Source organism: Capricornis sumatraensis, chromosome 6 (assembly GCF_032405125.1).
Source record: "Capricornis sumatraensis isolate serow.1 chromosome 6, serow.2, whole genome shotgun sequence".
NCBI classification, from domain to species: Eukaryota; Metazoa; Chordata; class Mammalia; order Artiodactyla; family Bovidae; genus Capricornis; species Capricornis sumatraensis.
The window spans coordinates 69,372,782-69,386,027 of record NC_091074.1 but is presented as its reverse complement, the minus strand read 5'-3'; the positions used below and the strand labels follow the sequence as shown (position 1 = coordinate 69,386,027).

The following is a 13,246-nucleotide window of genomic DNA, read 5'->3' as shown; positions in this document are numbered from 1 at the left end:
AGCCAGTAACAAAGTTTTCTCTCTCTTTTTTTCTTTTCAGGTTAGAAGTTTTGGGCACTAAGATGTGATTAAGAGCCATAACTCAGTTAAACTGATAAATGAACAGCAGTGTTCAAAAATCAGTAAGACTCACCAAGTACACCTTTTAAAAGAACATTTTGCAGCCTGGTAGTATGATAGAAAACGATTTAATAGCAACTACTTTTAAGAAGACTTCACTGTAGTTATACATTTCTGATGTTTTACCTAATCACTTGCTATACTCTATGAAATACATAAAAAAGAACTAAAAAAGCAAAACAAAAGACAGCTTTAAGAATCTATACTCTATACCTTTTCCCATAAAAGTCAAGTCTTCTCCACTGATATATTTATAGAGATATAACTTTAAAAACCCAATAAAACCACAATAATTTTGTAAAAGAGTCATTTACTGAAACCAGAATAGGTAACAGCAAAACAAAACAAACAAAAGCAACAGCAACAAAAACCAGTTAGGAGATACTTCCTTATGGACACACATATAAATCTTTCCTTATGCTTAAATTATGACTCTGTTAAAGAGACACATCTTCTAACTAAGTTCTTCATGAATAGTTGATCAGTTTATTATTGTCTCAGAAAAAGAACTGTTGAAAACAAAAAATATTTTCAATAATAACTATAAGATAGCAATGATTTTAACAAATTAAACTACCAAGCTAAGTAAATGGCAATCCTTAAAGTGGATGTGAATTTATAGCTTTTGTTTAAAAATGCATATATACACATATATATATACACATACAAACATATACATATACATACATAAAATTAAGAGTGAGTTATATCTTTTTTAAACCTTTATAATCTTTGAAACAATTCTTTACCTAATTTGTCATTCCTCTTTATTTTCAGGGTAGTGATAAAGATAGCAAAGATGATTCATACAATCTAAAATATTATGGGCATGGCAATAATTCAGAAAATAACTTTTGAATGGCAAAATCTCTACTAATTAAACCGTCATTAGTGATAAAAGTACGTATGTTCCAACCATACTGAAAATTTTATCCATTATGTATCTTAAGCTTAACTATCCAATGGAATTTTCTAAAGAAAGGTGTGCAAATGAGACTAATTAGTGGCCAACTTTCCAATTTAAATGTCAGATTCATGTAAACTAAGGTGTCTAACTAAAAAAAGCCACTTATATACAGTAATCTCTGAATGAACAACACTGATCAAAAGCAAACTATTATTAGAAAGTAAAAAGTAGCTTCAGAAGGCAAAGATTCTGTTAGGTACCAAACAACAGATGCAAACTTGTAGGATACGAAAGTTCTTACAGATGTGTGTGTGTGTGTATATGTATACACGTATATATATATGTGTGTGTGTATGTACACACATAATTTTATAAACATATTTACACACAAAGATCTGATGTACAAGATACCCTTAAATATTCATTTCCTACCTTCTATCATAAGCTTTTTGCTATGTATATATAATCAGAGTTGGATTACTGTAGAGATAAGCAAGCAGTTATTTATACATTAGTTATGGATAGTTCTTGATTACCACAATGTCCTCAGAATAATACGGTTGAAAAATCGCAATCACTGAGTTGTCATACTCTGGCAGAATGCCACTCTACCATGTGACCTTTTCTTGTGTTGCAGCAATTTGGTAATAAAAGAATTACTTGGTTTTTGAACAATCATCTGATTGTACTGTATATGAAGATGATGCCTGATACAGAAAATTAGTACTAAGAGACATGAAACTTCTTTTCTTTCATTAGACAATGCTATTACAATTTTATAAGCCCTACTTGACTATCTTACAAGTACTTTTACTCAACTTTCCCATACTTGGTTCCATTTTACATTTTCTATATATTTTCATGTAAGGTTATAAGAAGTAAAAGAAATATTTTACTTAAAACGGGTGCCATTATAAAGTAAGTATCTTTAATTCTAGATATATGACATGTAACTATGTCTCATTAATGAACTCTTAAAATATAAATGTTTCTTGCTTGCTGTAGCTTCAACTTCTTTTACCATTCCTAAGCTACTTTATATATTTTTCTTTTCTTTTTATAATGCCACAGTATGCATATTTATATACTGCACACATATAAAACAGCATATGGAAAAAGCCAAATGAACTTTTTGGCCAACCCAATATATTGCATGGAAAACTTAAGATAAAATGAAGTAAATTCCATAGCAAGAGGATTACTATTACAACTGGAGCATTTAAAAATGTTTATTTAAAAATATTTACAATGAAGTATAGAGATATAAAGGCTAATGGAATGAACTAGAAAGTCCAGAAAAAAATAAAGAAAACGAATGACTGGTCTGCTGCGGAACTTACCTGAGATGAAAATGTAACAAACTACTAAAATACAGTTGTATTTGTTGGTTGTCCTGGTGAGCTCACCTAACTGGCACTTAGATGGATGGCAACCCAAAGGGCCTCCTCAAGCCCCACAACTGAAAGCACACAAAGTATACTTGTACATCTGCTTTAGCAGTGTACTACAGTGTTTGCCAACTTTTGCCCAACTAGTTTTCCCCTCTATTGTATTCTGTATAATAAACCATACATGAATACTGAGTGTTATTATTCATAAAATTCAAAGATGAATCAACACAGTTTGCCACACCAGATGAATTGAGAGAGTTTATATTGTGCATTTCGACCCATATTGAATTTTATCAGGTGCTAATTATTGTTTTACTAGAACAACGGCTTAGTGCATCTGTTGTTTAATTCCCACTTCCCTATTCTCAAATGTGAACATCAAAGAAAATAAAACACTCAATCTTAAACAGCCCCTGACAGCAGACCAAGACTCAAGTGCTCAATAGACAAGGCCCTTGCCACCAGTTCTCATATTTCCACAACAATGAACAAACACAAAAACAGCACTAAGCGGCCTTTCCTCCTCCTCAGCTCCCCTTGGCCAGTTGTCTGCCTTGTACTAGAGAGAGCCCTTGAACGCAGCCCTGCTGGGAACACAGCACAGGAGAAAGGATTAGCCTTACTAACATGCTAGCATTTGCAAAAGGGAAGAAAAAAACCCCAGTACTGTATTTGGTATATGAATAACCAAAATGTATGAGCTGACAAGAGACCAGGACAGGCCTGTGGCTCCCCGGGAGAAAATGTAGCTGTGATGAGTGACAGGGCTTTCAGGAAATATGTTCACAATCACAGACAGTGAAGGCCATGACCTAGATCGTTTAAGAGCTTGTCTTGTCAAATTATCAAAAGCTTCTTCCTCTCTGAATAAAGAGTGACATAAGTGAGTGTCAGAAAGCTGCAGGCTGACAAGCCAAGCATACAATAACAGAATGCACGTCACATACATGCTGAACACCGCCACTGCTAGCGGCAAATCTTAATGAGAGCGCGGCCAGCCCAGGAGACTTGGGTCCCTGCTGGCACAGCTACTCATCTCACAAAAATCCTTCAGCTCCAAGTCAGTTAGGCTCTGACACGACAACTACAATTACGAAACACAACTTTTTAACAGAATCCTCTGGTGCTTTGTCAAAGCTTCTGTTGTTAGGAGCTGGCTCCCTCAAGTCACTGCAGCAAAACAAAAGATTTAATAAAACAAGCAATATTCATTGATGGTGAATAACATAAACAAAAGAGAATAATTTAGTTTTAACATTTGCTGAATGAGAAGATATGAGAAGAAAAGCACGCCAGCCTCTGAACTCAACCACTATCTTAACTTTCCCATAGGCACATTAACGTAATTTTAGGTACCTACATTAAAAAAAAAATGCCTCTACTCTGGAGCTCTGTCAGCAGGCTTTTCATATAATTACAGCTATCAAGTCATCTGATTGTCTGCAGACTTTGGTAGTCACTGTGTATATACACTATTTCTCAGAAACATAAAATATTTATATATCCTGTTGTGTATGTACTCTGAATATATGTGAAATAATTTTTTCTATGTGGAATACTTTAAAGAGAATACCTTGGGCATTAGCCTGCCTTTAAAATTCCATAAAGATTGCTACAAGGTCTGAAATCATAGAAATATACAATGAAAATTCAAGATAAATTTTAATAGTTTTATTATATTTATATATTTTAATAGTTTTATATTATTATATAAAGATTTGTCATTCATGATAAAGAGTCATAATCATACAACAGATATATGCAGCAGTGTGTAGAGTCCATACAATTTTTTTTTTTTAATTTACCAGTCAATATGGAAAGCCATGCACTAGTTTCCATCTCTAAGCTACCTCCAAAAGGAACCAGACTTCATAAAATCATCTTCCCATACAAAGTCAAATTTTAATCAATCCCTATACTCTTAATCCTCTGTCATCAGGGAAACTAACAAGCCTAATTTTTTGCTCAAAGAAGTTTCTCTTTGGTATTTTCCTCCTAACTTAGGTGCAGTTATGAGGACATCAAGTTTGTCAGTAGTAGATTACATTTCAGCTTTATTTTAAAATATAACATTTATATTTTATAGAGTTACATCAAAATAATCAACCAAAAAATAAATAATACATATGTTACATTGCATTACCTTAAGCAGTTATATTTTCATTAAAAAAATTTCACCTCAGAGAATCACAAATATTTCTGGAGACTTCTTGATTATGATTCTAGATTACTAACATAACTTAATTTTACAAATAGTTGATAATGTTTATAATATATACTTGCTAGGTTTCAGCTAAAAGTAAACAATATGAGAGCCAGTAAAATGAACCATGATAAGGTAGTGGCTAGTATCAGTGACTCCATGATCAAATGGCAGAATTCAAATCCTGGCTCTATTATTTACTATTGCAGGCAAGTTACATCTCTATATCTCAGTCTCCTCATTGACAAAACGGGGATGACAGTACTTCTTCAAAGGGCTGCTGTAACGGTTAAAGAGAAGATAAGCATAAAGTCTTTAGGACAATGCCTGACACATAGCAAGCACTCTATTGTATTAATTATTGCTATAATGACATCAATTTGGCACTCTCCATACTTTTGATGCAATAATTGATCATGAGGAAATGAGCATCAATTAGGTACCTGAAGTAAGTGAAATCTATTGCGTAATGGTCAACTCTTGGATGTGACTAGATCAGAGAGAAAGCAGAAACTCAGTTTAACTGAGCTGGTGATAAAGATAGAAAAAAACTTAAAAAGGCCAAATCAAAAATGCAGATTTTGTTAGGATTTAGCTGCTTGTGGCCTTTATAGGCAAAAAAAAATCCAGAAACATCAATGGCCATTTACTATGAGCAAGTACTTATTTTTATATTCAACTGAGCTCTCCTCAGTAATGTTTTTAGTTGTTTGAAAATACATAGAAAAGAATATTTGATCAGATAAAGCTGATTTTGTACTTTATAGTTAAGCTATGGAATTAAAAAACCTTAAAATATTTTGATCAGCGGTATAAAACAAAAGTACTCCTCTACATCAGTCTCAAAGCTGACATACTCTCTTCAGGTTACTCAAGCTTACTTGATTCCATTCTTCAACAATGTTTAAACAATAATAACAACGCCAGCTTCCTCACCAGCCTTTCCCTCTTGCCTTTCTTTGTTATAGTAACCAGAGATCTATCACCTGAAGGCAAGGAAAGTGGATATCAGGAAGGAGAAACTTTAGAGGTCTAGATCCCTATTATCTTGGTAACCTATCCAGCTTATGATCCACGTACACAAGATAAGACAGAAGTTTTATTTCTTGCTCTCTAGCATCTTAACTGTCTATAACTTTCAGCAAACTGAGATCTCCCATTTTTAAACAAATAAACAAAACATCCCCTGAAAAACGATTAAAACTCTATGTTGATGACATCCTTTAATTAAAACTGCTAGAAGCTGATTTCATTACCCCTTTGGTATTGGTGCTTGTGTTCTGAATAACTGTAAACTGGTTCTCAAAGGTGCTATACCACCGTTTCCTTAAGCTCACTAGTAGGCACCAAAAGTTTTAAAATAGATTAATAAGAGATAAACTAAAGGTAAAATGATTTTAAAAGGAAAATTTAGAATTTTCCTTATAAACCAACTGCACAAAGTCCATCACAGGTAACAGCTACAAAGAAATACCTGTTTAATTGTTTAAAACTACTGAAATAATCCTAATTCATCTTTAGTCAACCACATTATACTCTTTTGATTTATAATTATGCCCTGTCATTCAGTTTATTCTCACAGAAATTTCCTGGGAAAATTTCCTTTTCATCTTCTTCTAAGAATCTTATAGCATCCAGGACATGTCAAGTATACAAGTAATCTCCTTTAGGTTCAAAAGTGTTTTCTGAATCTTTACTAGTTTTAGTTCCTAGAAATTTTTTTTAAAATAAAAGAATAATATTAAACATTATAAAAGTAATGCATATTCACTATAAGAATAGAAAATACATATCAACAAAAATAAAAGCTACCTATATTACCACCTGAGATAACTGCAAACATTCCAGAGTATTTCGATCAAATTTCTTTCTATATACAAGCAATAACAATTAAAACCAAAAAAAAAAAAATGCCATTTACAAGAAGATGAAATATTTAGGTATAAACCTAAATATGAAGGGATTTGTGTATGTGGAAAACTACAAAACTCTGACAAGAGAAACTATAGAAGATCTAAATAAATGGTGAGGTATATATACCATGTTCATGGACTGGAAGACTCAAAACAGTGGACTCAATTCTCCCCACAATGATTTACAGATTGAACACAATATCGACCAAAGTCCCATCAAGATTTTTCTGTAAGTATAGACAACTCAGTGTACAATTAAATGGAAAGGGAAAGAACTAGAACAGCTACAGCAATTTCATAAAAGAACAAAGTTTAAAGAATCAAATTATGTGACTTTAACACTTACTATAAAGATAAAGAGAAATCAGGACAGTGTGGTCTTGGTGCTGGGACAGATACCTAAGTAAGTGCAACACAAGAGAATTCAGAGTACAGAAATCAATTCACACAAATGTGATCACTGAATCTTTGAAAAAGATACAACAATTCAATGGAGAAAAGATAGTCTATTCAAAAAATAGGGAACAAGTGATTACCCATGTGTAAAAAAATTAACCTTGATCTAAACCTCACACTATGCAAACATGAACTCAAGATGCATCATAGATTGAAATGTAAAATATGAAACTATAAAATGTCTGAAAGAATATACAAGAGAACATTTTTTTAACTGCAGTTGGGTAACAAGTTCTTGAAAATGGTGCCAAAAGCCTGACCCATAAAAGAAAAGACTTATAAATTGGATTTCACCAGATTTAAAAACTTCTTCTCTGCCAAGACAACAAGAAACAAAAACAAAAAACCAAAAAACTGTCAAGAGAATTAAAAACAAACCATAAACTAAGAGAAACTTTACAGATACCACATTTCCAGTGAGAGACACAACTAAATATTGGAAAAAAAATCTCAAAATTCTAATTAAAAGTCGAGAAAGGATCTGGACACTTCATCAAAGATGATATAAGGATGACAAACAAGCATATGAAAGGATATTCAATATTGTTAGCCATTAAGCAAATGCAAACTAAAACCACAGTGAGATAGATACTATCCAACCATTAAAGGGCCAAAACAAAAAATACTAACAATAACAGATGCTGGTGAGGATAGAGAGCAATTAGAACTCTCATTTTGCTGAGAGTCTCATTTTTCTGGTGGGAATGCAAAACTGTACAGACACTCTGGAAAACAATACAGCTGTTTCCTATAAAGTTAAGTATACACTTATCATATGATCTGCAATCTCCATTTGAAAATTTACTCCAGAGAACTGAAAACCATGTTCACACAAAGACTGTACACAAATGCTCCCTGCAGCTTTATATGTGATAATCAATAGCTATAAATAATCCAAATGTTCCTCAGTGGAGAAGCAAACTACAATACATCCATAAAATAAAATATTACAGAGGAACAAACTACTGATACATGCAATAACTCATATGAGTCTTCAAATATTATGTGAAAGAAGCTGGTCTCCAAAGGTTACAATGGTATAATTCCATTTACATAAAATTCTCAAAAAGATAAAACTATAGTAATAGAGAACAGATTAATGGTTGCCAGAATTTAAGGATGAGGGGAGGATGTGACTATAAAGTATGAGGAAGTTTTTCAGGGTGGTAAAGCTGTTTCGTATCCTAGTTGTGGTGGTGTTTACATAAACCTATACATATTCATAAACTGAACATCAAAACAAAAGTAAATTTATTAGTAAAGGAAAAAAAGGATGACTAGATTGGCTTACTTACCACACTTAAGATTACTTGCCATATTATTCCTAAAATGTTTGTAAGAAGCAATAGAATAGTGCACATTAAATTTCAAGGTAGAAACCTATATATGGGTCAAGAAGCAACAGTTAGAACTGGACATAGAGCAACTGGTTCAAAATTGGGAAAGGAGTACGACAAGGCTGTATATTGTCACCCTGCTTATTTAAGTTATATGCAGAGTACATCATGTGAAATGCTGGACTGGATGAATCAAAAGCTGGAATCAAGATTGCTGGGAGAAATATAAGCAACCTCAGTTATGTAGAAGATACTACTCTAATGACAGACAGTGAAGAGGAACTAAAGACCCTCTTGATAAGGGTGAAAGAAGAGTGAAAAAGCTGGCTTGAAACACAACATAAAAAAACTAGGATCATGGCATCCAATCCTATCACTTCATGGCAAATGGAAGGGGGAAAAGTGACAGCAGTGATGGATTTTATTTTACTGGGTTCCAAAATCACTGCAGAAAGTGACTGCAGCCATGAAATTAAAAAAAAAAAAAAAGATGCTTGCTCCTTGGAAGGAAAGCTATGAAAACCTAGACAGCAAGCATATTAAGAAGCCAAGAAATCACTTTGATAACAAAGGTCTGTCTGTTCAAAGCTATGGTTTTTCCAGTAGTCATGTATGGATGTGACAGTTGGACTATAAAGAAAGTTGAGTGCCAAAGAATTGATGCTTTAGAACTGTAGTGCTGGAGAAGACTCTTGAGAGTCTCTTGGACTGCAAAGAGATCAAACCAGTCAGTCCTAAAGGAAATCAATCCTGAATATCCACTGGAAGGACTAATGCTGAAGCTCTCATACTTTGGCCACCTGATATGAAAGAGCTGACTCATTGGAAAAGACCCTGATGCTGAAAAAGACTGAAGGCAAAAGAGGAGGAGGCATCAGAGGATGAATCGTTAGATAGCATCACCTACTCAATGCACATGAATTTGAACAAACTCTGGGAGATAGTGAACGACAAGGAAGCCTGGTATGCTGCAGTCCACGTGGTCACAAAGAGTTGGGAATGCCTCAGGGACTTAACAACAAGAAAATTATAAAATGAATATATGCTCATTATAAAAACAGAAAATAAAGATCAACAGAAATTTTAAAAACCTTTACCTATAATTCTTGATGTAACTACAGTAAGCAGTTTGGAATACTTCAATTCAAACTTAAATATTTGAATTGTTTCTAATTTTCATTATTACAAACCACCCAGACTCTAATGGTAAAGAACCCACCTGCCAATGCAGGTAGACATAAGAAATGTGGGTTCTGTCCCTGGGTCGGGAAGATCCCCTGGAGAAGGGCATGGCAACCCACTCCGGTATTCTTGCCTGGAGAATCCCATGGACAGAGGAGCCTGGCAGGCTGCAGTCCATAGGGTTGCACAGAGTCGGACATGACTAAAGCAACTTAGCACGCTGAGATGAACATTCTTGTAGCTGTATCTTTGCAAACATCTATCACTTAACTCAAAAAAAGTTATTTAAATGTACTTTTCTAGCACAACCTAACACTGAGTACCATTATTAAGGCATTTGTTTTTCTACTAATCTGTAAGAGTCTTTTATATTATATGTAATTATCTCATTATATATTTTATAATAATCTTTTTCAAATTGTGGTTTGCTATTCAGCTTCATTAATGGTCTCTTTGGATAAAATGCTTTTTTAAAGTTAAGTCTATTCTTTATTTCATTTATGGCTTCTGATATTGGTGTCTTTGTTTCTAGTAAGAGCATTTAACACATTCATTTATTGTGATAATCGATATATTTGGTCCTATTTTAATTCTCAAACTTTTTTATATATTCTTATTATTTCCATTTCCCCCTATCATTTGCTATCTTAAGTTTCCTTTGCATTATTTTAAAATTAGTAACTTTAAAGTTATATGGCCTATTTTTTCTTCTTTTAGTTAAACTTTAATTTTATTGGAATTGCTATGATCCATATTATTATGGATTTTAAATTTTGAAAGTTTTTTTTTCTAAAATTAGTATTAAGTTTAAAAGCAGATTAAGAGGAAGTATTCAGACATGTACTGTATACTTTCCTGATATCACTGTTCATTGCTGCTTATTCTCTTTTTCAATAAATTTACAAATGCACAATAGCTTGGCTGTATCATCTGTTTTTCTCAGACTGCTCTAGCCTCCAGAGATTTCTCTACTGCTTCCTGGTGTTTAGTATTGCATGGGAGAAGTCTGATGCAAACCTGACTGTATGTGTGTTTGTGTAATGTGTTTGTTTCCATGATTGTTGTTTGTTTGATATTCAGAAATTTCACTAGGATACGTCTAGATGTGGGCCTTTTTTTCTCCCACATATTGAGTGTGTGCGCTTTTGATCAGAATTTCCTTTATTTTGCTTTGCATTGCTTTTCCTCTATCTTCTGTATCCACACTGTAAAGAATGAGTTAGTATTCTCTCCGTTTCCTACTATTTTGTTTGCTGAGTTTATTTTTGATTCCATTTTTAATTTACCAATTCTTCATATATGCCTGTAATTATTTTCTATTGCTTCATCTTAAAAAAAAAAAAAAAAAAAGAGGTTTATGTGAATCTTACCAATGGTGGGAACTAATGTGTTATCTGCCAAGGACTGCACAGGTCTCTGATCAATTTATTTATGGAAAAGTTTAGATTTGATCAAGTTTTAGTTTTCTCAATCAGATGTTCAGTTTGTTTGTGAGGAAGAGGGAAGGAGTTATAATTATATGGATCTGCAAAGTAGGAGTGTTTTATTACACTGAAAATCTTTATCTACTTCATTAAAAGACCATTCCTATTGTCCTAGATTCTTACAACTATATTGAGTTCTGTATAAGCATCCCTAAACCATGTAGAGCAAGAGAGGTAGAAGAGGTGATGAGGTGCGTAAGAGAAAAAGATTTACTATTAAGACAGTATCATTTACTTCATTATTGATTCCTGCCTAAAAGGAAAAACAAAAAAAGTGTAGAATAATATCCAATGACATAATTTATTTGAAAATTGAGTCAGGTCTTCCTATATATTTGAAATTCTCCTACTATGATTAGTGTTAGCCACCCTAGAATGATTAGTATTCCTAGAGTATGTACTTTTCCCTGAATATCTTTAACTACAGACGTAATTATTTTGTATTATGTAACTGAAAGCTTGATTAGTTCACCATATTTTATTACATAATTTACTTATTTCTTCAACTTCTTAAATAGCTTACTGTTTGTGTTATTTTTTAATCAAGGAAATGATCATTAGATTGGTTGATTACCCCAGGCCCGAGGCTGGGGGCAGTGGCAGCCAAAAGGAGCTACCCCACGTTCGAGGTAAGGAGCGGCGGCTGCATTTTGCTGGAGCAGCCGTGAAGAGATACCCCAAGTCCAAGGTAAGAGAAACCCAAGACAGTAAGCACTGAGAGAGGACAACAGAGAGCAGACAGACTGAAACCACGATCGCAGACAACAGGAGAATCTGATCACACGGACCACAGCCTTGTCAACTCAATGAATGGCTTATCATGCCATGTGGGGCCACCCAAGATGGAAGGGTCATGGTGGAGAGGTTTGACAGAATGTGGTCCACTGGAGAAGGGAATGACAAACCACTTCAGTATTCTTGCCTTGAGAATCCCATGAACAGTATGAAAAAGCAAAATTATAGGACACTGAAAGATGAATTCCCCAGGTTGCTAGGTGCCCAATATGCTACTGGAGATAGTGGACAAATAACTCCAGAAAGAATGAAGGGATAGAGCCAAAGCAAAAACACCACCCAGTTGTGGATGGGACGGGTGATAGAAGCAAGGTTCGATGCTGGAAAGAGCAATATTGCAGAGGAACCTGGTTAGGTCCATGAGTCAAAGCAAATTGGAAGACAACAAGAGTGAACATTGACATTCTGGAAAAGTGAACTAAGATGGACTGGAATGCGTGAATTTAACTCAGATGACCATTATATCTACTACTGTGGACAGGAATCACTTAGAAGAAATGGAGTAGCCATCCTAGTCGACAAAGAATCCGAAATGCAGTCCTTGGATGCAATCTCAAAAACGACAGAATGATCTCTGTTCGTTTCCAAGGAAAACCATTCAATATCATGGTAATCCAAGTCTATGCCCCAACCAGTAATGCTGAAGAAGCTGAAGTTGAATAGTTCTATGAAAACCTACAAGACCTTCTAGAACTAACATCCCCAAAAGATGTCCTTTTCATCACAGGGGACTGGAATGCAAAAGTAGGAAGTCAATAAACACCTGGAGTAACAAGCAAATTTGGCCTTGGAGTACAGAATGAAGCAGGGCAAAGGCTAATAGAGTTCTGCCAAGAGAACGCACTGGTCATAGCAAACACCCTCTTCCAACAACACAAGAGAAGACTCTACACATGGACATCACCAGATGGTCAACACTGAAATCAGATTGATCATATTCTTTGCAGCCAAAGATGGAGAAGGTCCATACAGTCAGCAAAAACAAGACTGGGAGCTGACTGTGGCTCAGATAATGAACTTCTTATTGCCAAAGTCAGACTGAAATTGAAGAAAGTAGAGAAAATCACTAGACCATTCAAGTATGACCTAAATCAAATCCCTTATGACTATACAGTGGAAGTGAGAAATAGATTTAAGGGACTAGGTCTGATAGACAGAGTGCCTGATGAACTATGGATAGAGGTTTATGACACTGTATAGGAGACAGGAATCAAGACCATCCCCAAGAAAAAGAAATGCAAAAGTGCAAAATGGCTGTCTGAGGAGGTCTTACAAATAGCTGTGAAAAGAAGGGAAGTGAAAAGCAAAGGAGAAAAGGAAAGGTATACCCATTTGAATGCAGAGTTTCAAAGAACAGCAAGGAGAAATAAGAAAGCCTTCCTCAACGATCAATGCAAAGAAATAGAGGAAAACAAGAGAATGGGAAAGACTAGAGATCTCTTCAAGAAAATTAGAGAT

At 34.3% G+C, this 13,246-nt stretch overlaps 1 protein-coding gene across 1 annotated transcript in view; it reads right to left on the bottom strand.

Annotated features, from left to right (window-relative positions):
• ZCCHC7 (zinc finger CCHC-type containing 7) overlaps positions 1–13,246 on the bottom strand; it is a 248,063-nt gene that overhangs the window by 33,844 nt on the left and 200,973 nt on the right. The gene's annotated exons all lie outside the window — the stretch shown is intronic.